Below are 27,016 nucleotides of genomic sequence, written 5' to 3'. Positions count from 1 at the left end.
GCACCATTTGTTAGAATTGAAGGAGTAAGAATGCTACTTGCATTTGCAGTATTCAAAGGATTCAAGGTTTACCTAGTAGATGTTAAGTTTACATTTTTTAATGGAATTCTAGAAGAAGAGGTTTTTATTGAACAACCAGATGGGTTTGCATTGACTGAAGACAAGGACATGGTGTGCAAACTTCATAAAGATTTTTATGGATTAAAGCAAGCTCCAAGAGCATGGTATGAGAGACTCCATTCACACCTGATAAAGATTAGATTTCAGAGAACCAGTGAGGACAACAACATTTACTTGAAGACAAAAGGAGACAAGTTATTGATTGCAGAAGTGTTTGTAGATGATATCATAATTGGATGAGATGATGATATGAGTTTAACTTTTGTAGAAGAAATGAAAAAGGAATTTGAAATGTCTTTGATAAGCAAAATCAAATTTTTCAGTGGTTTGCAGGTCGAACAGATGAAAGGAGGAATCTTTATCGGTCAATCCAAATATGTGAAGGAGGTATTCAAAACCTTTGGAACGGAAGATTGTAAACCAGTTGGAACCCCTACGGTTACTAGTTGCAGATTATCCAAGAAAGATGATTCATATCCAATGAATAAAATTGAGTATAGATCAATGATTGGGAAACTACACTATGTTGTTCATAGCAGACCAGATATTACTCATGCAGTTGGTATAGTGGCTAGATTTTAGAATAGTCCTAAAGAGACTCATATGGTTGCAGTGAAGAGAATTTTCAAGTATCTTAGAGGAGCTATTGATTATGGATTATCGTATCCATACAAAGGCAACTTCTCTTTGAAGGTCTTTACAAATGTTGATTGGGTAGGTAATATAGATGACCAGAAGAGCACAACCGGTGGAGCATTCTTTCTAGGAGGAAGACTAGTATCCTGTACTAGTAAGAAATAAAGTTGCATTTCTCCGTCTATAGAAGAATCAAAGTATGTGGTTGTATCTATGAACTATACTCAAGCAATATGGATGAGACATGTATTGGAAGGATTCAATAACACTATGACAGAACTCGTAGTCATATATTGTGATAATACAAGTGCAATAAGTATTTCAAAGAACTTAGTATTGCATTCTATAACAAAGCATATTGAATTGAAGTATCATTTTCTGAGAGAAAGAGTGAAGGAAAAGAAAATAAGGATGGAGCATGTGTCAAGTAAGGAGCAGTTGGTTGATATCTTCACTAAGCCCTTGCCTAAAGCAACCTTTGAATATCTCAGAGGAAAGCTAGGGGTTATACCCCTACCAAAGGTCAACTAAGATGTTGTTGTGGCATCAATCCAGTGGACTAATTGAAGATATTTCATTGTGGGTTGGTGATAAGTGGGCTACTCTTCAGGGGGAGCAGTTGAGATGAAGAAAACAAGAGAAGCTAAGATGAAGAAAACAAGAGCAGCAAAGATGAAGAAAACACTAGCAGCAGAAGGTGAATTTGACACTTTGCACCTTTGGCATTGTTGTCAAAGGGGGAGAAGAAAACTGATAGGGGAAGAAGTAAAACAAAGGAGTAGTAGAACAATGAAGAACAGAGAAGAGAAGTAAAGACATGTACAATAGTCATAACTGGAACTCTAACATTTTTGCATGATGAGCTTTTGGTATTGCTATTTTGGTGTTTCCATCAATGCCAAAGGGGGAGATTTTTGGCATAATTGATGAAGATAATGATGAGGAGATTGTTGGAATATGGAGATATTGATGAGATGAGAAGATGACCGATAAAGTTATTGTTGGTATAATTTGTAAAGTTGATGGAGATTGTTGGCTAGATGATGATGATATAGTTGTAAGTTGTTTGATGACTTTATTTGTGTTGTCATTGATGGCAACCATATTTTTTCAGTCATCTAAGTCATCTAAACCTATCACTATATCCTAACTGGTAGTGGAACCTATTTACAACAAGGTAAATAGGAACAGAGCGATGATCAAGAGACCTGTACGATCGATTGGTGAAGAGTTAGATGTTGCGGTTTGGAATATATGTTTATGAAATTTGCATGAGTTTGTGATTGTAACCACATCAATAGAATCAGTGTATTGAGTGAGTTGTGATTGACTCATGAACTCAATGAAGAAGAATGTACACCAGTAACATATCTTTAACCGGTAATGATTTATGGTTTGGCGGTGAATCTTATCATGTTCATAACTTAGTGACGATGTGTCAGAATTTGTGTGTAATGATAAGATTGTGTTTGAGTATGTACCAGGATCAGATTTCTTGGGAAACAACAAAGTTCTTAGTAGAATGTGACAAGGGTTTGATTGCTTATCAAATCGATGTGCGGTGATGTGCAGTGATCATTAACAGTGGAAATTGTCTTTAAATTTGTTGTAAAGATCTATAATGATCTCTAAATGTAAATTTATTGTATTTTGAATGTATATAGTTATGTAGCCGACCTAACTAAAAAGTGTATTTAAGGGCTAGTTGGAGAAGAGATTGTATGTCGTTGATTTGAGAAGAAGGTGTGTCGAACCAGATTGAAGTGTCTGCATGTGTGTAGCAGAGTTGAGTTGAAAAGGATCTGTACTAGCAAGCAAGGATCATTTTCCTTGTTGTTCCCTAACAGTTACAGTAGTTTCAAATCCCTTAACCGGGTAGATCCTAACAGGTCTTATTTGTAAAATCCCCTCACCGGGTGGCTCATTAGCTTGACTTTAAAATCCTCTAACAAGGTTACTCCTAACAGGGTAGATCTCCTAACAGAGTTGAGGCAAATCCCTTAACCGAGTGACAACTAACAGGGTCTTCTCTTAACTGGGCATATTGTAAGCTCCTGACCGAGCTAAGGCTTTAACTGGGTGCATTCCGAAAGAGTGCAAATATTTTGTGGGTACTAATTCCCACTGTGGTTTTTCCCATTTAGGTTTCCACATGAAAAATATTTGTGTTCATATGGTGGTTGCATTTTTTATTTGAGCATTTGATATCTTTACTATGTTTGCATATTGATGAACACTTGAGTGAATGATTTGGTAAATCTACTAACTGGATATGTTTGAGTAGTTACCAGTACAATTTTTTGGAGTATTGTAGAATTGTTTTACTACTGATTCACCCCCCCTCTTAGTAGTAACTAGATCCATCATAATAACATAATCAATAGGTATAGGTCCATCTTCCTTAATGGAAAGGAATACAACTTCATCTCCTTCAGATTCTTCATTTGTAATACCTTCATCGGCAACATAATAATAGTTATTCTGATTTCTAAACTTCTAGTTAGGCTTGTAAGATTTGGCATACCTCTCATGCTTGTCATATCTATCATTCCTATCATGCTTATCAAACTTATCATGCCTTTCATACTCATCCATTCTCTTCAGGCATCTAGAAGAAAAATGTCCTATCCTATTGCAAGAAAAACATTTCAAAGGCAAATTTCCATCATACTTACGGACACCTTTAGGAAATCTTCGAGCAATCAATTCTTCAAGTTCATCTAGATCCCTTTCTTTCTCTTCCATCTATCTTCTTTCTGTTTCATATCTAGATATTTTGCACTCATCTTGATCATATTTCTGCTTACCAGATACAGATGTAGATGCTCTAAATATTGTCTCAGACTTTCCATGTGATTCTCCAAATTCACTCAGCTCAAATGCAGCAAGCTTTCCAACTAGCATATCTCTTGTAACAATAGTCACACTCTTGATCTCATCAGTAACAATAACCTTATGTTCATAGGCAGAAGGAAAACATCTCAACACCTTAGCAACAATTTCATCTTCCTCAATAGTTCCACCAGCACATATGATACCTAGGAAAAGGTCATTCACCTTAGCCATAAAAGAGTGTATGTTCTCATCATCTCCCATCTTCAATGTCTCATATTTTCCTTTTAAAATATGCAACTCAATAACCTTCACTTGTTTATCACCTTCATAAAGTACCTCAAGCTTTACCCAAATCTCATGTGTAGTCTGAAGTCCCATCACATTAGTCATCTCAGAATCAGTCAAGGCACTAAGTAATGCTTCCTTCACTTTAATATTATGTTCTGCTTCCTTAACCTCATCAGGAGTAGATGGTCCATTCTGAGGAACAACATACACATTCTTTGTAATCTTTCAATAATCTTCACCAAGACATTTCAAGTCCACTTCCATCTGGTCCTTCCATATAGAATAGTTACTTCCATCAAATCTTGGACTGTCCTTCTTAAAGATTATGCCTTGATCTATCATCTTAGATATCCTCAAGTGATTAAGCTTCTATCAGAGGATCTATCCCTGATACCAATTGTTAGCAGTAATCAAGAAGGAAGACTGAGAGGGGGGTGCATCAGTCTTCACCAAAACTATTAGTAAGATGAGAGGGGGGGTGAATCATAAAAACTCAATAATCAATGTATTCATCAAATTCAACCTCGGCAGCCTTTACTGATATGAAACTATGATTGTAAATCATTCAAACTCATAAACAGATACATTTAAAACATCATAATACATTTAACACTAGATTTAATGTGGAAACCCAAATAGGGAAAAACCATTGTGGGATTTCAGACCCACTAAGAAATATACCCTTCTAGAGTATGCTCAGTTAAAAGCCAATCCTGTTACAAATTACATAAACACATTGCTAGATGTGACCCGGTTAAGGGATTTCCCTCAGACTTGTTAGAATCTTGCACTTTGTTAGAAGTGACCTTGTCAAAGGATTTCAAACACTCATTCAGAATGTTACCTTGCTAGAGGATTTACAAATAATATTGTTAGGTCCACTCGGTTAAGAGATTTCCTGTCACTTACAAAATAAATAACAGTATAAAATATATTTGCAACTTCACATCTAAAATGCTAAAGCAGACTCTATGTGCTCAAAATAATCTTGTCATAAGACTTATCTTGCTCCTTGTTGGGCTTCTCAATCTGTTCTTTAATCAGATATTCAATCTTTTGTGCTCGGTGATCACTACTATAGTATCATTGTTCTTCTATTTGCCCACTCCTATTGTTCATCAATAATTTCTTATTTATAAACAATTTCTAACTGCTTAATCTCCTTGATCACATTTCCCATGATCAATCTTAGCCTTCAGATCTTCAAACTTAACTAGGTTCATTGTATCCTTCAATCTAAAAATGTTTTATCTCGCCTTGGAACTTGTATTCCTTCCTTGGAACTTGTGCTAGGTTATGACCGTTCAATCTATGTTGTAGATCTAACTCTTGTATTTTTGTTGTCGTAGATCTTCAACAAACTTCTTTCACGACATATCAATCATCTATACATCTCCAGCTCATTGGAATTCTTCATTTAATAATGCTTTTATCCATCCAATGCATTTTGTTATTACTCAGTTGTTACTCGGTAAATACTGAACCTTTACTCGATAGATATTCTGCCTTCTTTAACCGATATCGATAACCTTAGTGTTTACCGACTAGCTTCATGCTCGGTAACATAGAACAATATCAAACCTTAACTCATCTAATGAATGAAATCTTTTCCCATTCTTAGAATACTCATATATATATAGGATATCAAAATAATCAAAACAACCAAATCTCATCATTGTCTAGCTTGGTAATAGTTTCCCATTGAATAACTTATTACTCCCCTTCATTTTCATTATTTTTGTGTCACTTACCGACATCTGTATACTTATCAAAACATACTCATTAAGATATGGCAACATCATACTGAATCAGAAAATCAATTGCTTGACATCAATGACAAAATAATATTATTAAGACAGTAATCATCCTTTCTCAGTTATATCCACAATCTTCAACAACCTTCTCAATATCCTCATACCAACAAACTTACCGGAATGCCAACAATCTCCCTTTGTGAAATGCTAACAATCTCCCCCTTTGGCATTGATGGCAAAACCAACTTTTAATGGCAATACCAACTTGATTTTATTTCAATTGATTTAGATTCGGATTGTTGTTAATCTTCTCTTGTTATCCTTGAATTCTCCCCCAGTCATTAGTCTTCTCCCATCGTCACCTATTAATCTTAACTAATTAGTCTTCTCTCTCTTTGAGAATAATGCCAAAAAGTAAAACTAATTCATGATTCCTTCCACTGTGAAGTAATTTGCTTGCTGAAAATACAAATGTATCATCTTAGTCTCGGTTAGAGCAACTTGTCTTCAATCACTATTGCCTGCACAACTTTAGGTAACCTCCTAAAGTGTGTAAATCAGCATCAACTCATAAATAGTTAATCTATACATTCATAGAATTGATGCTTTCACCGAACTCTGTCAGTGAGTACTAGATAGGGGTAGGACCCCTAACTTACTTCTGAGATACTCAAAAGTGTCCTTTGGCAGTGGCTTTGTGAAAATGTCTGCTATTTGTTCCTTTGAACTAATATATTCCAGCGCAACTTTCTTCTCTTTAACTTCTTCTTTGAGATAATGATACTTTATAGAGATATGCTTTGTCTTAGAATGCATTACCGGATTCTTTGAAATGTTAATGGCACTATTATTATCACATAATATAGTTACTAGCTCGGTAACTTTCTCATTCATACCTTCCAACAGTTGTTTGATCCATGCTATATTGGTACAATTCAATGCTGCAGCGACATATTCAGCTTCAGCTGTTGACTATGAAATGCATCCTCGTTTCTTGCTAAGCCAACTTACTAGTCTGTCTCCCAAAAAGAAACCTCCACCGCTTATGCTTTTCCTATCATCAATGTTCCCTACCCAATCAGCATCAGTGTAGACTTTTAAGTCAAAATCATTCCTCTTTTTATACACTAAACCATAATCTTCAGTGGCCCTTAAGTATCTGAAAATTCTCTTGATTGCTGTCATATGGGTTTCTTTGGGATCTGCAGAAAATCTTGCAACTATACCTACTGCATGTGCTATATATGGCCTGCTGTGAACCACATATTGCAACTTTCCAATCATAGATCGATAAAGTGTCTCATCAATAGATGCAGATTCATCACTCTTTGATAGTTTACAATTGGTAGTCATAGGAGTACTTACAAGTTTAGAATCCTCCATTCCAAATTTCTTCAAGATTTCCTTTATATACTTGGATTGAGTAATGAAAATCTCATTTTTCATTTGTAGTATCTATAAACCTATAAAATACTTTATTTCACCGATTAATGACATCTCAAATTCTTTACACATTTCATTTCCAAATTTCTTGCATAAAGAGTCATTTCCACAAAAAATAATATCATCAACAAATATGGTTGAAAGCAGTATTCCATTGTCTTCATCATTCTTCATATACATGTTGTTGTTTTCGCTTGTCCTTATAAATCCAATCTTGATTAAGTAAGAGTGCATTCTTTCATACCATGCTCTAGGTGCTTGCTTTAAACCATATAAAGTTTTGTTCAACTTACATACCCGATCTTTATTCTTGTCTTCAATAAATCCTTCAAGCTGTTCATATAAACTTCTTCTTCTAGTATACCATTTAAAAATGCAGATTTAACATCCATTTGATATACCTTGAAATTTTTGTAAGCAGCATATGCCAACAATGTTCTCACTCCTTCAAGTCTTGCCACAGGTACAAAAGTCTCACCATAATCTATTCCTTCTTCTTGAGCATAACCTTTGCAAACTAGTCTTGCTTTATTCCGAATGACCTCTCCTTTTTCATTTAGCTTGTTTCTGAAAATCCACTTTGTACCGATCACATTTTTCTCTTTTGGTCTTGGGACCAGTGTCCATGTTTCATTCTTCTTGATTTGTTCAATCTCTTCTGTCATAGCATTTACCCAATCTTCATTACTAAATGCCTCTTTTACTATTCTGAATTCAAATTCAGATATCAGACATGTGTTTTGTCTTAGTTTGTTCCTTGTCATCACTGGATCATCCTTATCTCCTATAATTTGACTTGATGCATGATTTTTTCTGACATGCTTGGCTAATATAGGCTCGGTAGGCTCTGTATGATCTTCTTCATCACTCAGTAACTGGGTATTTTCTTCATTTTCTTCATCAATTCTCTCGGCAGGACTTCTCGATTGAACATATACAAACTCTTCATAATCTTCTGGTTCTTTGGAATTTCCTTCATCATTTCTTTCTGCAAATTCATCAATTTTCACATTTGCACTTTCCACTATTTTGTTAGATGATTTGATCAGACATTTAAATGCTTTACTTCTAGAAGAATAACCAAGAAATGTTCCTTCCTCGCTTTTCTGATCAAACTTTCCATTTATGTCATCTTTGTGAACATAACATCTACTTCCAAATATTTTAAAGTAACTTACATTAGGTTTCTTGTCATACTAGATTTCATATGGTGTCTTCCAAGTTCCTTTCTTCAGTTGTAATTGGTTCAGGGTGTAAACTGCAGTGCTGATTGCTTCTCTCCAAAATGTTTGAGGTACCTTATTTTCTATCATCGGGGTTCTAGCACAATCTACAATTGATCTGTTTCTTCTTTCAGCTATCCCATTTTATTGAGGTGTTCTCGGTGCAGATACTTGTCTCTTTATACCATGATCATTGCAAAATAGGTTAAATTCATCATAAATAAATTCTCCTCCTCTGTCAAATCTTAGATATTTCAATTGTCTTCCTGTTTCTTTTTCAAATCTAGACTTGTACCATTTGATCATTTGAAAGGCTTCTGATTTCTCTTTTAAAAACATAACTGACATCATCCTTGAGTAATCATCCACAAATAATATAAAGTATTTATCACCATAATAACTTTGAACTTTCATAGGACCACAGAGATCAGTGTGCACAAGATCTAAAATTCCTTTAGAAGTGTAGGACTTACTTGTAAAGCTTGAATTTGTCATCTTACCCATCTGGCATCCTCGGCATATTGCATTCTTAGGTTTTTCCAAGCTCGGTAGACCTCTTACTTGGTGCTTCTTACTTATTTTGATCAGGTTATCAAAATTTACATGACAAAACCTTTTATGCCATAACCAGGTATCTTCTATTTTAGCATATAGACAATTGTTCCGAGTTGAGTCAAGATGAAATGTATTATCTTTTGTTTGTGTCCCGATAGCAGCCAGCTTTCCTGTTTGTCATGAACTTTGACACTTCCTTTCTGAAATTATATTCGGTATCTTGTATTGTTAAGCTGTGCTACACTCAACAAATTGTATTTCAAACCTTCAACCCAATATACATCATCACATTTAGCATTGTCAAGAAGTGTGATAGAACCTTTACCTTTCACCAGACATGGTGCATCATTACCAAATCTTACATAACCTCCATCATAGTCTTCTAATTTAACAAACTTGTGTTTATCACCTATCATGTGATGTGAGCATCCACTATCTATGATCCAAGAATCATTTTTATTTATGTGGGATATCAAGGCTTTTTCCTCATACCTTTCTTCATCTAATCCATCTTTGATAGCCACATATACAACTTCCTTTGTCTTAGTCCCATCAGATTTTTCATCATTGGATTCCTCATCAACTACTAGGCATGTCTTTCTATCTCTCCTTCTGAAGTCTCGGTATCCTCTGTATTGGTTGTCTTTCTGTTTGGCATCTTGGTATTCTCTCTTTTCACTAGATTCTTTGTCAGGATAGTTAGAAGCCATATGTCCTATTTTATCACAGTTAAAACATTTTAAAGGTAACTTTCCTTTATACTTACCTTTGCCTCTTGGTAACCTTCTGGCTAATAATGCTTCAAACTCTTCTTGCTTTCTGATTTCCTCATATAGTTTGTGTACCTCTTCCATGTTTTTGTGAAATCTCTCACTTGCTCCACTGTGATTTCCTTCAGTATACTTATACATTCTATCATTGTAATCATCAAATTCACCAAGATGAAAAGAACTGAATGCAGATTCAACTTTATTTACCGAAGACCCACTATTACCAAAATTACTTAGCTCAAATGCATGTAGCTTACCGATAGTAGCATCCAAAGAGACTGGCATGTTTGGTACAGACCTTAATTCATTGATCACAGAGACTCGAATGGCATAAGCAAGTAGAAGTGTTCTGAGCAACTTACTTGTTACATCCTTTTCTTCAATAGTTCCTCATGCTCCTTTGATTTGATTGACAGTTTCCTTTAACCTTGTACTGTATTGGGTTATGTTCTCACCTTAATTCATTCTCATGGATTCAAGTTGACCTCTTAGACTGTCTACTTTTGCTCTCTGAACATGTTCATCACCACCATACACAGATATAAGTTTGTTCCATGTTTCTTTGGCATCAGTGTAGCCTTCTAGATCATTAAACTTTGAGTCGGTTAATGCTAATGTTATTTCAATCAATGCTTGAATATGCTCTTGCTTTGCCTTTATCTCTTCCATTGTCATCGGGTAGGTGTTGGGTGCATTGTAATCATTCTCCAAATAATATATTGCATATTCTCCAATTCCTGATAAGTGCAGCTTCGTCCTTTTTTGCCATGTGGAGAAACTAGACTTCTTCAGCTTTGGTACATCCCTTTTATACATCTTCGGATCTTGCCTCAAGTACCTTTAAACTTTTCTTCCGGAGTCCAAAGCTCTGATACCAATTGTTAGTAAGATGAGAGGGGGGGGGAATCATAAAAACTCAATAATCAATGTATTCATCAGATTCAACCTCGGTAGCCTTTACTGATATGCAACTATGATTGTAAATCAATCAACTCATAAACAGATACATTTAAAACATCATCACACATTTAACACCAGATTTAACATGGAAACCCAAATAGGGAAAAACCATTGTGGGATTTTGGAACCACTAAGAAATATACCCTTCTAGAGTATGCTCGGTTAAAAGCCAATCCTGTTACAGATTACATAAACATTGCTAGATGTGACCCGGTTAAGGGATTTCCCTCAGACTTGTTAAAATCTTTTACTTTGTTAGAAGTGACCTTGTCAAAGGATTTCAAACACTCATTCAGAATGTTACCTTGCTAGAGGATTTATAAATAAGACTGTTAGGTCCACTCGGTTAAGAGATTTCCTGTCACTTACAAAATAAATAACAGTATAAAATATATCTGCAACTTCACATCTGAAATGCTAAAGTAGACTCTATGTGCTCAAAATAATCTTATCATAAGACTTATCTTGCTCCTTGTTGGGCTTCTCAATCTGCTCTTTAATCAGATATTCAATCTTTTGTGCTTGGTGATCACTATTGTAGTATCATTGTTCTTCTATTTGCCCGCTCTTATTGTTCATCAACAATTTCTTATTTATAAACAATTCCTAACCGCTTAATCTCCTTGATCACATTTCCCATCATCAATCTTAGCCATCAGATCTTCAAACTTGACTAGGTTCATTGTATCCTTTGATCTGAAAACATTTTATCTTGCCTTGGAACTTGTATTCCTTCCTTGGAACTTGTGCTAGGTTATGATCATTCAATCTATGTTGTAGATCTAACTCTTGTATTTTTGTTGTCGTAGATCTTCAACAAACTTCTTTCACAACATATCAATCATCTATACATCTCCAGCTCATTGGAATTCTTCATTTAATAATGATTTTATCCATCCAATGCATTCTATTATTACTCGGTTGTTACTCGGTAAATACTAAACCTTTACTCGGTAGATATTCTGCCTTCTTTAACCGATATCGATAACCTTAGTGTTTACCAACTAGCTTCATGCTCGGTAACATAGAACAATATCAAACCTTAACTCATCTAATAAATGAAATTTTTTCTCATTCTTAGAATACTCATATATATATAAGATATCAAAATAATCAAAACAACAAAATTTCATCATTGTCTAACTCGGTAATAGTTGCCCATTGAATAACTTATTACTCCCCTTCATTTTCATTCTTTCTGTGTCACTTATCGACATCTTTATACTTATCAAAACATACTCATTAAGATATGGCAACATCATACTGAATCAGAAAATCAATTGGTTGACATCAATGACAAAATAATATTATTAAGACAGTAATCATCCTTTCTCAGTTATATCCACAATCTTCAACGACCTTCTCAATATCCTCATACCAGCAAACTTACTGGAATGCCAACAATCTCCCTTTGTGAAATGCTAACAAGAACAACAAACTTAACCACAAAACACAGATCTGATAAACTATAGTAATAAGACGGATAAGAAAATTAATAGCACAACACACAAAACCAAAATTTTGACGTGGAAAACTCGGTTAAGGAAAAAACCACGGTGGGAACCTACCCACAGTAAGATGATACTCTACAGTAGTGTGTGAAAATATTACAATGGGGAATGCACATGCATTCAGGGACACTGCCTAGAACTCACCACTCAAATAATAATTTTCCGGAAGGCTACAACCCTCAGGGAAGTCTCACTGACTTACAATAAGATTTGGACTACAATCCGGAAGAGATGAACTGAAAGAATATCATCTCCAAATGCTTGATTACATTTCTGGTTAAGCACAGATGTCTTCTCTAAAACACCAATCTCACCACAAACTCAACACCGAAGGATAAATCATTTATTCGCACATAAACCTCTCTCTGATTATGCAGACAAAACATCGACACCAAAACTACATGACAATATCACCTATATATACATTTCATCAACCTTGACAAAAAGGTCGATTAAACCCTCAACCCTCAATTATAAAATTACATCACATGATCTACAAAGATCAACCACCAGACCAATATAATGATTTACATAGCATAGCATAGTCCTAAGTCAAATTCTCAAATGATCATCTCCACCAAAAATCATGTTAAGATCAATCCACAACATGCTACACCACCAAAAATTCTTCATAACACGCAAATCATCATCGATTGATAGAAACCACCAAAAACTCGCACAACGATCAATGCGGATCACCGAAATAAATAGGACATGACTAGGAAACACCACCAAGCACATTAGAACCATCTGGAACAACTACACCAACACCACTTATCAAATCTTCATCAATCAACATCTAAAAGCTCAAGAACAAAACCAATCAGCAACTGGCACGAAGAAAGATAGCTTGCAGAGAACCAAATCACGATTCATCTGAAATGAAGATACACAAGATCATCCCTAACAATATCCCAAAAGCTCAGCACCAGATCTGATCATACCAGAATATACGAGAGGAAATATCAAACTCTACAAAATAGTGATCAACAAACCAACACTATAAACCGGATCAAAAAATCTTCCCAATCACACCAAAATAAATCATAGGAATATGTTTACATCAATGATAACATCATATCCTAGCAACAACAATGCACAACCATATCCAACAATGCTCTTGAATCAAACACAAAAGAACAACTTTGACATAAGTACTCCTATATTTATCTATGCATGTTCTTAATATCCACACTACAAGTACGGTGTTAAATGAAGATATTATATAGTTACCTATATCAACTATTTCATGTCAATAATTGTGTAGATGACATTCAAGTTAATTTCTTAGATTGACATTAATCTTTTTTCCATAAATTTTTAGATAGATTAAAACATCTATAATGACTTATTTAATTGCATTCAAATTGAAACTATATACTTAAGGTACATGAATTACACATCTTTTTATTAAACTTGATTAACCCCTTTCACTTAATTATAAGTTTATCTTAGCATGACCATAACCGAATGAAGACAACTCAAATCGAGCCAAATAAAAGAATTTATAATATAAATCTACATTAAACTGTAACATCATAACACTCAAATTACACTTTTTGAATAATTAACCAATGCAAGAGGCCATAGACCTCAAAAGCTTAAAAACCAAAAATTTGAGAGAACCCATTAGTCTCCATGCAACCAACAACAAAAATGCATTCAAAATTCCCTTCCTATAATCCAATGAAAGTTTAGCAACATTTTCCCATATACACCCATGCTTGTCCAAATATGAAACATACAAATAATATACTCATTCAAATGAAAATATTTAAGGAGGAAGAGTGCTTAAAACCACACTACAATCAATTTACAACAATTTGCGATTCAAAAGATGAAGAAATGAAGAATATATGAGAAGCCCTACCTCATTTTAATGCAAAGAACTCCCAACATAACAAACGAATTTGTACAATTCTTGGACATCATTGAAGAACACCCAATTCCTACTCTGACACAACAAACCAATTCATTCTTCAAAATCTAAAAATCAAGCAAGAAGTGTACTTTTCTCTTCAAAATTTAGCCAAGTTCTTTTGTTGGTAAAATAATGTTGCAAAAATAATGAAATATTATCTCCTCCCATGATTTGGAAAACTCCCCATTTTAAATAAGAAAGCCTACCTTCGTGCATTTCATAATTATTCCCTTCATGCATTTCATGATAATTCCCTTCATGCATTATTATCACTTTATAATAAAATATATCATTTTAAAGAAGACATTTAGTTTATGTGTGTGTGTGTGTGTGTGTTTTCCCATAAAAGCATTTTAATATGAATAAAATATATATACACATTATTATTATTGTTCTTTTAATTTGTATTTTATATATCTAAGGCAAACATTTGATTTTGAAACATAATAGTTATAATAAATATTTTAACATTTAATTTTAAACATAACTTTTTATAAAGAAAATAATTTACTTTACTATTTGTAAAGAAAGACATTTCTAATCATTCTAATTCATCTTAAAATAAATATTTTAAATAGTGAGTGGAGTTTAGGGTTATGATACACAATCTTTTTAGTGTTAGTTATATGTGTAGTAAAGGATATAAACTTACATTTGATGATAAGGGTTGTGAGATCAGAAAAGAAAAATTTGGAAGAATGATTGCAAAAGGAACTAGAACTAATGGAAATATGTATTACTTGAAGGAAGCTAAAGATAGCAGTTGCTTGATTGCTCTAAATAGTGAGATTTGGCTATGGCACAAGAGATTGAGACACATAAATTTTGATAACATAGTGAAGATCAATTCCACACAAGTAAAATATTTGTCAAAGATTACCAAGCCTTCTAACACTTTATGCAAGGAATGTCATATAGGAAAGTTGACAAGGACAAGATTCAAATGCAAGGTGTTTTCTTCTTCAAAGTCTTTGAAGCTAGTTCATACTAATATATGTGGACCAACCAAAATAAGAGCACTCAATGGTGAAAATTACTTTATGGTTCTTGTTGATGATTACTCTTGAATGGCATGGGTTACTTTTATAAGAAAAAAATCATAAGCTCTTGATAGATTTAAGATATTCAAGTCTATGGTTGAGAATCAAATCAATTTAAAGATAAATTGTTTAAGGTCTAATAGAGGAGGATAATTTACATCAAATGAGTTTGAGAGGTTTTGTGAAGTGCATGGTATTAGGAGACATTTGTCTACTCCTAGGACACCACAATAGAATGGTATTGCTAAAAGCAAAAAAAAAAAAAAGACTCTTCAAGAGCTCGCTAGAACAATGTTGAAAGATGTTAATCTTTTGGATGTTTACTGGAAGGAAGTTGCGCATATTGTTGCAAAAACCCTAAATAGAGTGAAGGTGAGAGTTATTCCTTCTAAAACTCCTTATGAACTTTGGTATATGAAACCTGCTATTGTCAAGTATTTAAAAATCATTGGAAGTAGATGCTATATCAAAGAGAGATGAAGATGTTCTTAAAAGTTTGATGCAAGAGTTGATGAAGGGATTTTTATTGGATACTCCACAAGAAGAAATTCCTACAAATGTTACAAAAAAAGACTCATGAAAGTAGTTGAAAGTGCAAATGTCTTAGTAGATGAAGATTGGAAACAACCTGCTCTAGTTTGAGAAGATTTTAGACCTAATGTGGCTCATTATGTTGAAATATAAATGCCAATAGAAGAAAAGGAATCTTAAATGATCCCCAAGACTCTGACAAGATATGTTTAGAAGAATCACTCTAAGGATTAGATTATTGGTGATAATAATGAAATAGTGTAGACTAGAAGGAGACTTTACAAGATAAGTGAATAAGTAAATATTTATCTCTTATATGAATTTGAGACTAAAACTTTTTCTTATGCATGAAAGGAGGAAGGATGGATGAAAGCCATTGAGAATAATCGTACATGAGAACTTGTTCTCAAACCTACTAACAAGAATGTAATTAGAACTAAGTGGGTATTCTAGAACAAATTGAACAAGGAAGGAAAAGTAATAAGGAATAAGGCCAGATTGGTGTGCAAAGGATATTCTCAAGTTGAAAGTATTTATTTTGAGGAGACTTTTTCTCTGGTAGCTAGAATGGAGGTAATCAGAATGGTTTTAACCTTTAATGCTCACAAAAAATTCAAAGTATATCAGATGGATGTCAAGTCAATTATTTTGAATAGTGATCTAGACGAGGATGTCTACATAGAACAGCTTGATGGATTTTGGTTGGGAAATGATTCGAACATGGTATGTAGATTGAAGAAGGCATTGCATAGCCTCAAACAAGCCCCTATGGAATGGTATGCTAGGTTGCACAAATATCTACTACAAAAAGGATTCAACAAAGGTATCATTGATAATAATCTTTATTTCAAAATTAAGGACAATAATTTATTGATAATAATTTTATGTGTTGATTATCTTTGGAGATGAAGGTAAGGCATGTAAAAGGTTTGCAAAAGGAATTTGAAATGTCAATGATTGGTGAGTTGAAATTCTTTCTTAGTCTTTGAGTTTCTTAGTTAGATGATGAAATCTTTATTTCTCAAGCTAAGTATGTCAAGTAAATGTTGAAGAAGTTTGGTATGGAAAATGCTAAACTAGTGAGCACCTTCGTGGCTACTGGTTGTCACCTGAGTAAGTGTGAAGATCTTTGGATCTTGATCAAACTCATTATAAATATATGATTGGTGGTTTTCTATATTTAACTACATCTGGACCCAACATTATGCAAGTAGTTTGTATGGTGGTTGGATATCAAGCAAATACTAATAAATCTCATGATGTGGCTATCAAAAGAATATTCATTTATTTGAAGAGAACTTTTGATTATGGCCTATGGTACAAATAGGATGATGATTTCTCACTCATGGATTAGAAATATGATGATTAGGTTGGTTGTGTAGATGATAGAAGAAGTACTAGTGGAAGTGCATTTTTCTTTGGAGATAAAGTTCAAAAAAAAGTAAGATTTAGTGTCCTTGTCCACCACAAAAGTAGAATACATTATTGTAGCATCGTGCTACACTCAGGTGATGTGGATGAAGAAAAATTTGAAGGATGTCAATGTAGTTTATGATTATCCCATTCCTATCATATGTGATAATATAAGTATAATAAATACTTCAAAGAATCCTATAATGCATTCAAGAACCAAGCACATTGATATCCAACATCACTACTTGAGGGAGAAAGTTGCAAAGAAGGAAGCTTGAGTGGAGTATGTACCTACCAAGGATCAAATTGTAGAGATTTTCACTAAGTCACTTCCAAAGGATACCTTTGAGTATATCTAATAAAAGCTAGGGGTTATTGCCCCTCCTTATAACTATGATGCGTATTGTGGTTTATCTATCCAAGGGGAGAATTTCAAGATATATCCTTAGTCTTGGATTGATGTTGTGTACTTCTCTTAGGGGGAGCAGTTGGTTGGTTTGTTGTTGCTATAAGAATAATTTTTTTGGATTGTTACAAAGAGAGAGATATGTTATGATAGAGTCATTGATAAAAGAGGGAGAGAACCATTTTTGGTGCTGAAAAGATGACTATTTAGTGTGCCCTTTGTCCTTGATGTTAAAGGGAGAGAAATATTGATGATAGGGGGAGGTTATGTAGTTGTATATCCATCAATGACAAAGGCGGATATTGTTGGCAATATGTGTTGTCATTGATTTCAACTTGATGTCTAACGATATGTGTTGTCCCTAATGATGTTTGAGCAGTTGATAATGTGGTCATTAATGTTACTTTTATTGTTGATATTGTTGATGTTGCTAATGTTGCTAATATATGGTCATATGTAGAGTTTATATGTAATTCTGAAGGTTGATGGTTTAGGTGCTTTAGGTTGTGGATGTTCACCTTCTTTGGTGTCTGATGTCTACACTATGTTTGAGTTATTGCATTACTAGTGAAACTATTGTGTTGGTAAAATGAAGATATATTTTGAGTGTAGACTGATGATGATGGTTGAGAATGTGTTCTCATTGTTCCTAACACTCTTTGTCTAGTCAATGATGTTTTCACAAGGTTTTGTAGTATGATAAGTTGTGATATGCACGAGTATTTCATATCTAGTTGGAAGAATACTTTGCATTCCTCCACTATTGTAAATTTGGTTCTGTGGATTGAGACTTAATGCTTGTGTTATGTGGACTTCACACTGTTATATTTACAGGTCCCTAGTGTTGCAGCTGAAGTGAATTGTGATGGTTGTTTGCTAACAGTCTAGTTGTTTGTCAAAAGTGGTTTAAATAGTTCAGGAAATGCTCTACATTCTTTTGCATTGATGTTTCAGGTGTTGTGATTTGGAAAACATGTTGCTAATGTTTGGGTGTTGTCTCAGTTCTAGTTTTAAGTGTTCAAGTGTTCAACAAGAAGTTTTATTGATGCTTTGTTTAGAATTGTGTTTCTTGGCAATTTGGTGATGAAGTGTTTAGTATCTATTAATATTGCACCAAAATGTATTGATGTGATAGTGAGAAAGAAGTACGTGGATGTGTTTTTCATTTTTTTATGAATGTCCTTATGTGCTTCACATGATGTTAGATGTTCAGTTTGGTACCGCATTGTTTCTGATGTTGCATCTCTAAGTAACTATGGTTATTTGGCTAACAAAAAATTATTTTTCGGCTTGTGCTTGAGTATTAATGATGTGTATTTATGCTGGAAAGCTTGAGTTGTTTTTGGGTCCTACCTATGGTGCGTGGGGATCCACAATGAGTTATTTAATTTGGATGATGTATTTTGGACTGATTAGTTGTGTGCTACATTGCTTATCTACACATTACCTTGTTGTCAACCTTGGATGATGTGTGCTAGCATGTATATTGTTTGGAGCTACTTAAAGAATTGTAATATGAATTTTTTTTCCTCTCTATCCCCAGTATTGGACCACACTCACCATAATTGTGTTTGGTGACCAACTTCGTAGGACCTATGGTTGTTCATTTCTTTAGTCAACCCAATTTATATTTGTAATGAAGAATATTGTCTATATATAAGATTAAATTAGTATGATGGATTGAGAGAATGATGAATTGAAATGCAATATATTGTCATATGTGTGAGTTCTTTCGTAGTTATATCATTTGCAGAAGTTTGTGATACAAAGACTGTAAAAGTGTAGTGACTAAATTGTTGGAGTGTGATAGAATTTGAAGGACTACTTCAAATTTGGAGAATACTTTAACTTGTTGATTTAGATAGTCGAATGTTCATGTACCTTGCTAGGAGATTGTGGATCTTCTCAGCAAATCTCTATATCTTGCCTTGGAGCAGTAAGCTTCATCCTGCAAGTCCTTGTGTCTCTTGCCTTGGGAAGTGCATCTCAGGCTACAAGTATTTTAGGTGGCAGTGTGCTTCCTTGTAATTTTAGGCTAAAACATATTTGTAATCATTTCATATATTGTAAGTTGTCTCTCACCATGGTTTTCCCTATTTGGGTTTTCCATGTAAATATGGTGTTCTCTTGTGTATAGTGTTTCTTTGTTTATGTTTCGTTGTTGTTGATAAGATTAAATATAAGATGACTATGTATTGGATAATAAGTTTTATGCATAAAGGTTTTAAGGTATGGACTGACTCAACCCCACTTCTTAGTCCCAAGGTGTGTTCAACAAGGAATTGGGGTTTTAGGATGCCACTTCTGATTGCTACTATTTGCAAGTTGTTTGGCATACATGGAGAAATTTTTGTGCAAGAAACGACAAGTCTCTTATATGGTTGGATCGTGCCATGATTACAACTCAATCCTTTTTTTCTTTATATCCTATCAAAATCTCTTGGTGATCCTCTCCCCAAGGTCACCCTATCAGACCACTACCACATTAAGTCTGACACTGAATGGCGTGTGGGTCTGGCATGTCCTTTTAAGATAATTTTTTTCACACACCTCTTCTATCTTAATATCCCATGTTGGTGCACATACAACGGGTTTAGAATTTTTAAATTTTGTCCACCTCAGTAATCCAGGTAGATTGCCTAGTGGAACCATGCTATCCAGTGCATGTCACACTTCCTTTGCATTTGTGGGTGCCAACTTGCCATTTTTCATTGGCGGTCCTATGAAGATACCATCTTGGACTTCTAGCATGCCATGAAATCTATCATTGTTGACCCTTTTTGGCCTAGTGTGGAAGTTCAATGGCCCACTTATGTTAACAAAAGCAAATTGTTGATGCCCACTCATCCAAAGGTGTGCAAATTAAGGGTAGAATCCACTGGTTAAAATTTGGTGACCATGCCTCTAAAGAGTTTTTTTTGGCTCTTCATGCATGTCACTCTTCTCCTAGCGTCAAAAAAATTAAGGTCAGATGATACTCTCTAAGTTATCAACTATTCTTTAGGCTTTCATGCACCATTATGAGAAAAATTTTACAACTCATGATGGTATCCCCGAGAAAGATCATGCTCTCCAAGATTGTCTCAAAGTGGTGTCATGTTGAATCTCTGAGTCCTAGTATAAATTCTATGAACAAGTTCTCATGCTAGAGGATCGAAAATAGGTTGTGAGTTCCATGGTAAATGGCAAGGCCCCTAGTTGTGACAATTTTTCTTGTGATTTCTATAAATCCATCTAACCTTGTGTTGGTTCTAACCTTCATAAAGCCTATTTAGAAGTCTTTCACAATTAGTTATGAGGTCAATTAATCAAAAAAGGAAATATAAAATTCATACCTAAGCCTAGAGACCCAAAAGACATTTGTAATTGGTGGTCAATCACATTGCTCAATGTCTCTTACAAGATCATTGTCGAGGTCTTGTCACTCAAAATCCATCATCTACTCCTACAAATTATTCATGTCGAACAAACAGGGTTCATGAAATCTAGATTTATCCTAGATATTATAATTAAATTTGGGAGGGAATGCAATGGGCTTGATGTCATAAGAAGACAACCCTTTTTTAAAAAATTGATTTGCTAAGGCCTATTAGTGTATTAAGTGGTCTTTCATTTTGGTCATGTTAGGAGCTCTCAAATTTGACCCTCACTTCATTCAATTTATGAAAAAATGTTATTTGGGGATGATTCTGCCTGCATCACCATTAATTGTTGCCAATCCTCTAATTTTAGGCTTTTCCATTCTATTCATCTAGGATGCCCTCTTTCTCCCTCTTTGTATTTTCTTTTTGTTGAAGGCTTTGGCTATTTTTTGGTAAACTCTATCTTTGTAGGGAGAGTTTGAGGAATTTCCTTGCCTAAGTCACCTAACTGGCTGGTTAATTGGCATTTTGCATATGATTATTTCCTTACACTTATAGATGAGGATAAAAATATAAAAGAGACTCTCTAGTGTCTTGATATATTTTGTCTAGCATCGAGGTTTTTCATCCAGTGGCATTAAATGTAGTGTTACCACCAATCCTTTGTTCTCATTCCCTCTTGGCTTCTAGAGTTTGTATAGAATTAGATTGGTCATGGGGAAATATTTTTCATTCTAGACTTTCCCTTTTCCTTTCAGGCCTCTCCTATCAACCTTTGGAATGTGGTTCTTCCAAAAAAAAAAGAAGAATTTCTTTTACTAGATTCCTAAGCTCTTTCTTTGGGTAGTAAATTCTAGGTCTGCTCTAAAATATTGGCGGCAACCCATGTGTACTATTCTTTGTGTTGGGCTCCTTCCAATGATTCTTACCTAAGCTTGGAGAAGCTTCTTTTAGGTTTTCTCTAGGCTTCTTTTAAAGATCATGAATATTTCCACTATGTTTCTTGGGAGTTTTGTTGTCTCTTGTGAGAGTCTAGTGAGCTACTAGCTAGGTCTCCTTTCTACTTGGAGACAAGGGTTAATCCTTTGCGCTAGAAATGAATTGTTCGTCCTTTCTCTAGAAATGAGTCCTAGAAAGTGGTGGGAAAGGTCGTTGATGTCACAACTTGCACCATTTAATTTCTTCTTAATATCAAACCAGGTGTGTCTGAAAGTTGTATGTGATAAGGATGAGTTCAAGGTTGGGGTTTTTGCACCGTGAAACATTAACTTTGGTTCGGTCATGATTCGTCAGGAGCTATCAGGATCTTTTCTCTACAGCTATGTTTTGAGACTAAAGATACTCTAAGTCTAAATTAAAGAACCTAAATTTCCCTTAATAAGATTGTAGATCTGATTCCAGACGTTCGAACAGGACGCGGTCAAGACTTATCCATGGAACTATTTATCAAAACTAAAAAAACCTTTAATTTCCTATGAATTTGAACTCTGGATTATATGCTGATAGGTAAATGTATTTTGCGCTTGCAAGAAATAGAACCTAGCTTATGTTTGCAGAAAATGAAATATATTCTAACAAACATTAAAACAACTAAACTCCATGGGTCATTTCAATAGCATCTTTGTTCTTGCCTTGATTTCAAGTCTACCATCTTAACAATTATGGTGAAAATAAAATGCATTACTGAATGAAATTAAACAAAACTACAAAACTAGGATTCCTAAATATCCACTCATACATTAAGGTACTTTTGCATGAAAATGAATAGATGTAACTTCTACAATGGATTTTCATCTACTTAAGAACTCATCACAACTGAACTGGATACATTGTAATAAAATCAACACACAAAACTGAAATAAAATTGAAATCACACAAAGATCACCTCCCTTCAGTTAAGCGGGCCCTACTCTTCCTCTGGTGTGATCCAAAATACAATTATTCTTAGATCAACTTTGAGTTTTCATTGAAATGTACTTCCAAAAGGACGTAAAATGGGTTACAAAGTACGAGACTCTTGTAGACACTTAAAAATAATTATTTTTAATTCCTCACATAATTAATTAATTAATTATGTTAATTCAAATTCTCCTCAATATTAATCAAATATAATTGATATTGTCACTATAGTATGTGACTGATTTATTTAATAAATCAATCCCTTTATTTATTCTTCTAAAAAATGAATTCTCACAAATCTCCCTCTTAGCTAATTAATTTCAATTAATTGGTTAACCCACATGCTTCCTACAAACCATCAACTTAATTCATCATTAACCTAATAAAGTCTTCTAGAAACTCCCTAAACTCACTTAACCTTATTCTTCTAATTTTTAATTCCCTCCACTCATTCTCTCTCCTAGTCAAATCCTCCTACAAATCCTAATCCCACCTAACATTTCCTCTAATCCCCCTCTTAATGAGTTTCTAATGGCTAATCATCATGATTAGCCACGAAGTCAACTCCTTGTCCCTTCCATCCAACCACTAGCTTTTAATGCTCTTTTCCTAGGTGAATGTGAGATCTTAAAAATCTCACAATCCTCTAGGCATCCCCTCTCCCAAGGAATTTTTAATTCCTTCTTATTCCTCTGATCCCCATGATTACCCCTTTTTGGAGAATTTTAAATTCCTCCTCCCCATTCTTCAAGGAATGTCACATCCCTTTCCCCTCTCAAGGCACATGGGGAAGTCTTCCCAATGCACTTTGCTCTTCTCAAGGTACCTTGGGAAGTCTTCCCAATGTACCTTGAGAAGTGTGGAGACAAGAAATGCCTTTAAGGCATATCTCTTGGTCTCCACACCCTCTCTTGGGCCTTGTGTGAGCTCACAAGCAATCCTAGCCCTTCATCTTGAATTCATCCTAGCCATCCATTCTTCCTCTCCTCTTCCTATAAATTGAGGACTCCATCCCTCCATTCTTCATCTCCAAGTTTAGTAATCTTATGATGTCCTTTTGAGCCCAGAAAATCATCTTGGCAACCTTGTCATGTTCAAATCATATCTCATCCACACTTGATCATCTCATCCTTATCATCTTCCAAATCCATTCCATTTGTGCACAACATTGGAGAGCCATCCACATCAAGCAAGCAAGAGGAGCACATCAAGTGGAGCATCACCAAGGGGTGCCTTCACTTCATCAAGCTCAATCCGAGGGAGAGGTATAAGGGTTTGTGAGGTATTTTTCCCCTCTTCAACTCTATTGTTGGCTAACTTACTAACTAGCTTTCTAAAGAAAGCGAGGGGATATTCATACATATCCTTTATTTTAAATTAAAAAACAAGGTTACCCTCTTAAAATAGAGTAACAACTACAAACTGAATTGAAGGAGATTTATCATGACATTAATAACTTCAAATAGGAACTGAAGATGATAGAAACAACCGATAAATCAGACTCGGAGAAGATCGAAGGCATATCTCCAACTGGACCAATCAAGAGTGATCATTATTTGTGCACTAGTTGAACTGGACTTCACAACTATTTGTCTATCTGTTAACTTTGAACACATTCAAAAATGCATTCAAGAAAATAAAATAAAACACAATGAATATTATTTTGAATACTTCGACATTTATTCACATTAATAAGCAAAAAGTGAAACATTTAGTCATAAAACATTACTTCTAATATACTTCCTAATTAGTAGAATATAAAAGAAGAAAAGGGTAAATATGCATGCATTAAGTATGCCACCAGGCATATTAGTTCACAAAATATTAAAAGTTAAATAGAAAGTATAATTATAAGTATCTTAATTAGATGCTCATCATTCCTCCCCTTCCTATTTTGAACCATGTCCTCATGGTTGATCTTGTATATCTTTGTTTTGTCTCTCAATCCATAATACCAGGTCCAATTTATTGAATTTATACTGATGATATCTCCTAGGGGGTACATGTCCATTCCATTGTTCAATAGCATTTGTCCATTCTCTCAAATATGTCCCTACAAAGTTGCTAGGTGCATTCAATTGTGGTGTAGGCATGAGGATCAATAGGGGTCTAAACTGCATTTGGACCCAATATATATCTTGTTCCTCAATGATCCTGATGACTGACCTTACTCTGTTTAAGCTCCAAGTGATATTGGTAGGAGAAATAAGCTCCCTCCTTCTTAATGGCACAGGAATAGTATTATATTTGCTTCTATATGCCTGAAGATCTCGGTAGGGTAGATGATCCTGCACATCCATGAATACATTCTTATGCTGGTAGTGAGGTTTTGATGCAATCATAATTGGTAAACCCTCAAAAGAGAACTAGTCGGCTTATGCAGCAAGAGTACACAATGAAAGCAACAAGAAAGCATAGCAAGATTACAAAAATAGATCATATTGTTGTCTTAGAACCTCAGGCAACCAACCGGTTACCATCATACAAACATCATAGAACATTTGATAGTCAACTGGTTACATGCAGGCTACAAGATAGATACAATCCATCCAGAACTCTTGGAGTCAATCGGATCACTAATCACGAATCAAAATCTTTATTCTTATTCCTACTTCCTTTGTCCTACAAATGATTACATAATACCCTATATATACCCTCCAAAACATATCTGGGTCGACCATAAAGGATTACATTTACCAATGCAAGAAAATGAAACGTGTAACTAGGTCATCCCTAAGAATGAAAGAAATTCCTCCAAAAAATAACAACCAATAAGTGTGGATCATTAGGAAGGTCGGCCACATGCCAAAGAACATTGGACAAGACCCTAAATAGATCCACACGCCAAGAAACCACTCCAGAAATGATGAAAAACCAACCGGTAAGCACAAGAAGTGTCGGTTACCAGAAATAGTCAAACCGGGAGCGATAACTAGCCAGAAAAGAATCCAAATGGACTAAAAATATGGAATTAAGTATATGAACCAGCCTGGAAACCAAAAATAGGATTTGTAATCAAAAAGTAAGTAACTACCGACACCTACCAGCAGGAACATAGAAAATTGCACATTGAACTGAACAAGAACTAAACTGAAAGGAAATATTTTTGGTTGATGCAAGATTGCTCATAGACCGGGGATGCTCCTGCATCAGACACCCCAGGTAGAAAGAGATGTTCCATGAGAGGGAACTCATGAACATCGAAAAGGATTTAGGATAAAGACTCCATGTTCATTTCTGATCCAAACATCTTCCTTATCTACAAACCTCTTCTTTAGCTCCTCCAAGACCTCAACCGAATTCTCTAACCACTGACCCTCTTTGTTTCTCTTCCTTTGCTTCAAATTTGCACATTGTCTCTGCTTACTACTCTCTTTCTTCTGCAGCTCTGATTTGTTTCTGCCATAAGATTTCATCTAGTTTGTCACCATAAGCTTTCTTTCATCCAGTTCTATCTGTCCATCAAGCTTATCTATTAGATCCTTTTGTAAACTCATGCCATCTTCTGGTATAACCTCTTAAACTAGTTTCTCAGTATAGCCACTTCTCTCGAGATTCAGTTTCTTCAGCTCCTTCTTTTTCTCTTTCAAAGAAGTCAATGTGAACTTCTGCCCATCTTTCTCAAAAGTGATTCTTCTACAGTCATAAATAGCTCCTCTATCAAATTGCCAAGGTCTTCCCAACAAGACATCACAAGCACTCATAGATACAACATCACACCAGACCTCATCCCTAAAAGGCCCAATATTAAAATTCACCAAACACTGCTCCTTTACTTATAACTTTTGATCATCTTGTAGCCAACTTACCTCATAAGGACAAGGATTCTCAAGCCTCTTCAATCCAAGCTTCACTACCATCTCCTTAGATACCAAATTATCATTACTTCCACTATCCACAATAACCTTGCAACACTTACCACCTGATTTGCACACAGTCCAGAAAAGACTATTTCTCTGAGTAGGTCTACTATCTTCACTACTCTGCTCCATCATGACTCTTCTAAACATAAGGGATTCTCCTTGCTCCCATGCATAGTTAGTTTTGGTAACTTCACCTTCTAGTTCCTCATTTCTTGTACAACTTCTTACCATTCCCTGCTTACATTCATAAAATCTATGTTCGGTTTCTCCACACTTGAAACATTTGCCAGAAAATTCTCTGTTGGTACTGCCACTGCCTTTCCTCTGTGTTTTCTGCTCCGGTTCTTTACTCCACTTAGTTTTTGATTCTTCTTCCATATTATTCTTCTTTGTACTCATCTATCTCTTGAATCTCTCCTCCCTTCTAGGGTTATTCAGTTGTCATCTTCTCACCTTTTCCTTAGCCTTCAAAGCATACTGGTAAAC

This window comes from Cryptomeria japonica, chromosome 1 (assembly GCF_030272615.1).
Source record: "Cryptomeria japonica chromosome 1, Sugi_1.0, whole genome shotgun sequence".
Classification (NCBI taxonomy): Eukaryota; Viridiplantae; Streptophyta; class Pinopsida; order Cupressales; family Cupressaceae; genus Cryptomeria; species Cryptomeria japonica.
The sequence above is the reverse complement of the archived record's forward strand: the minus strand, read 5'-3'. Positions refer to the sequence as shown.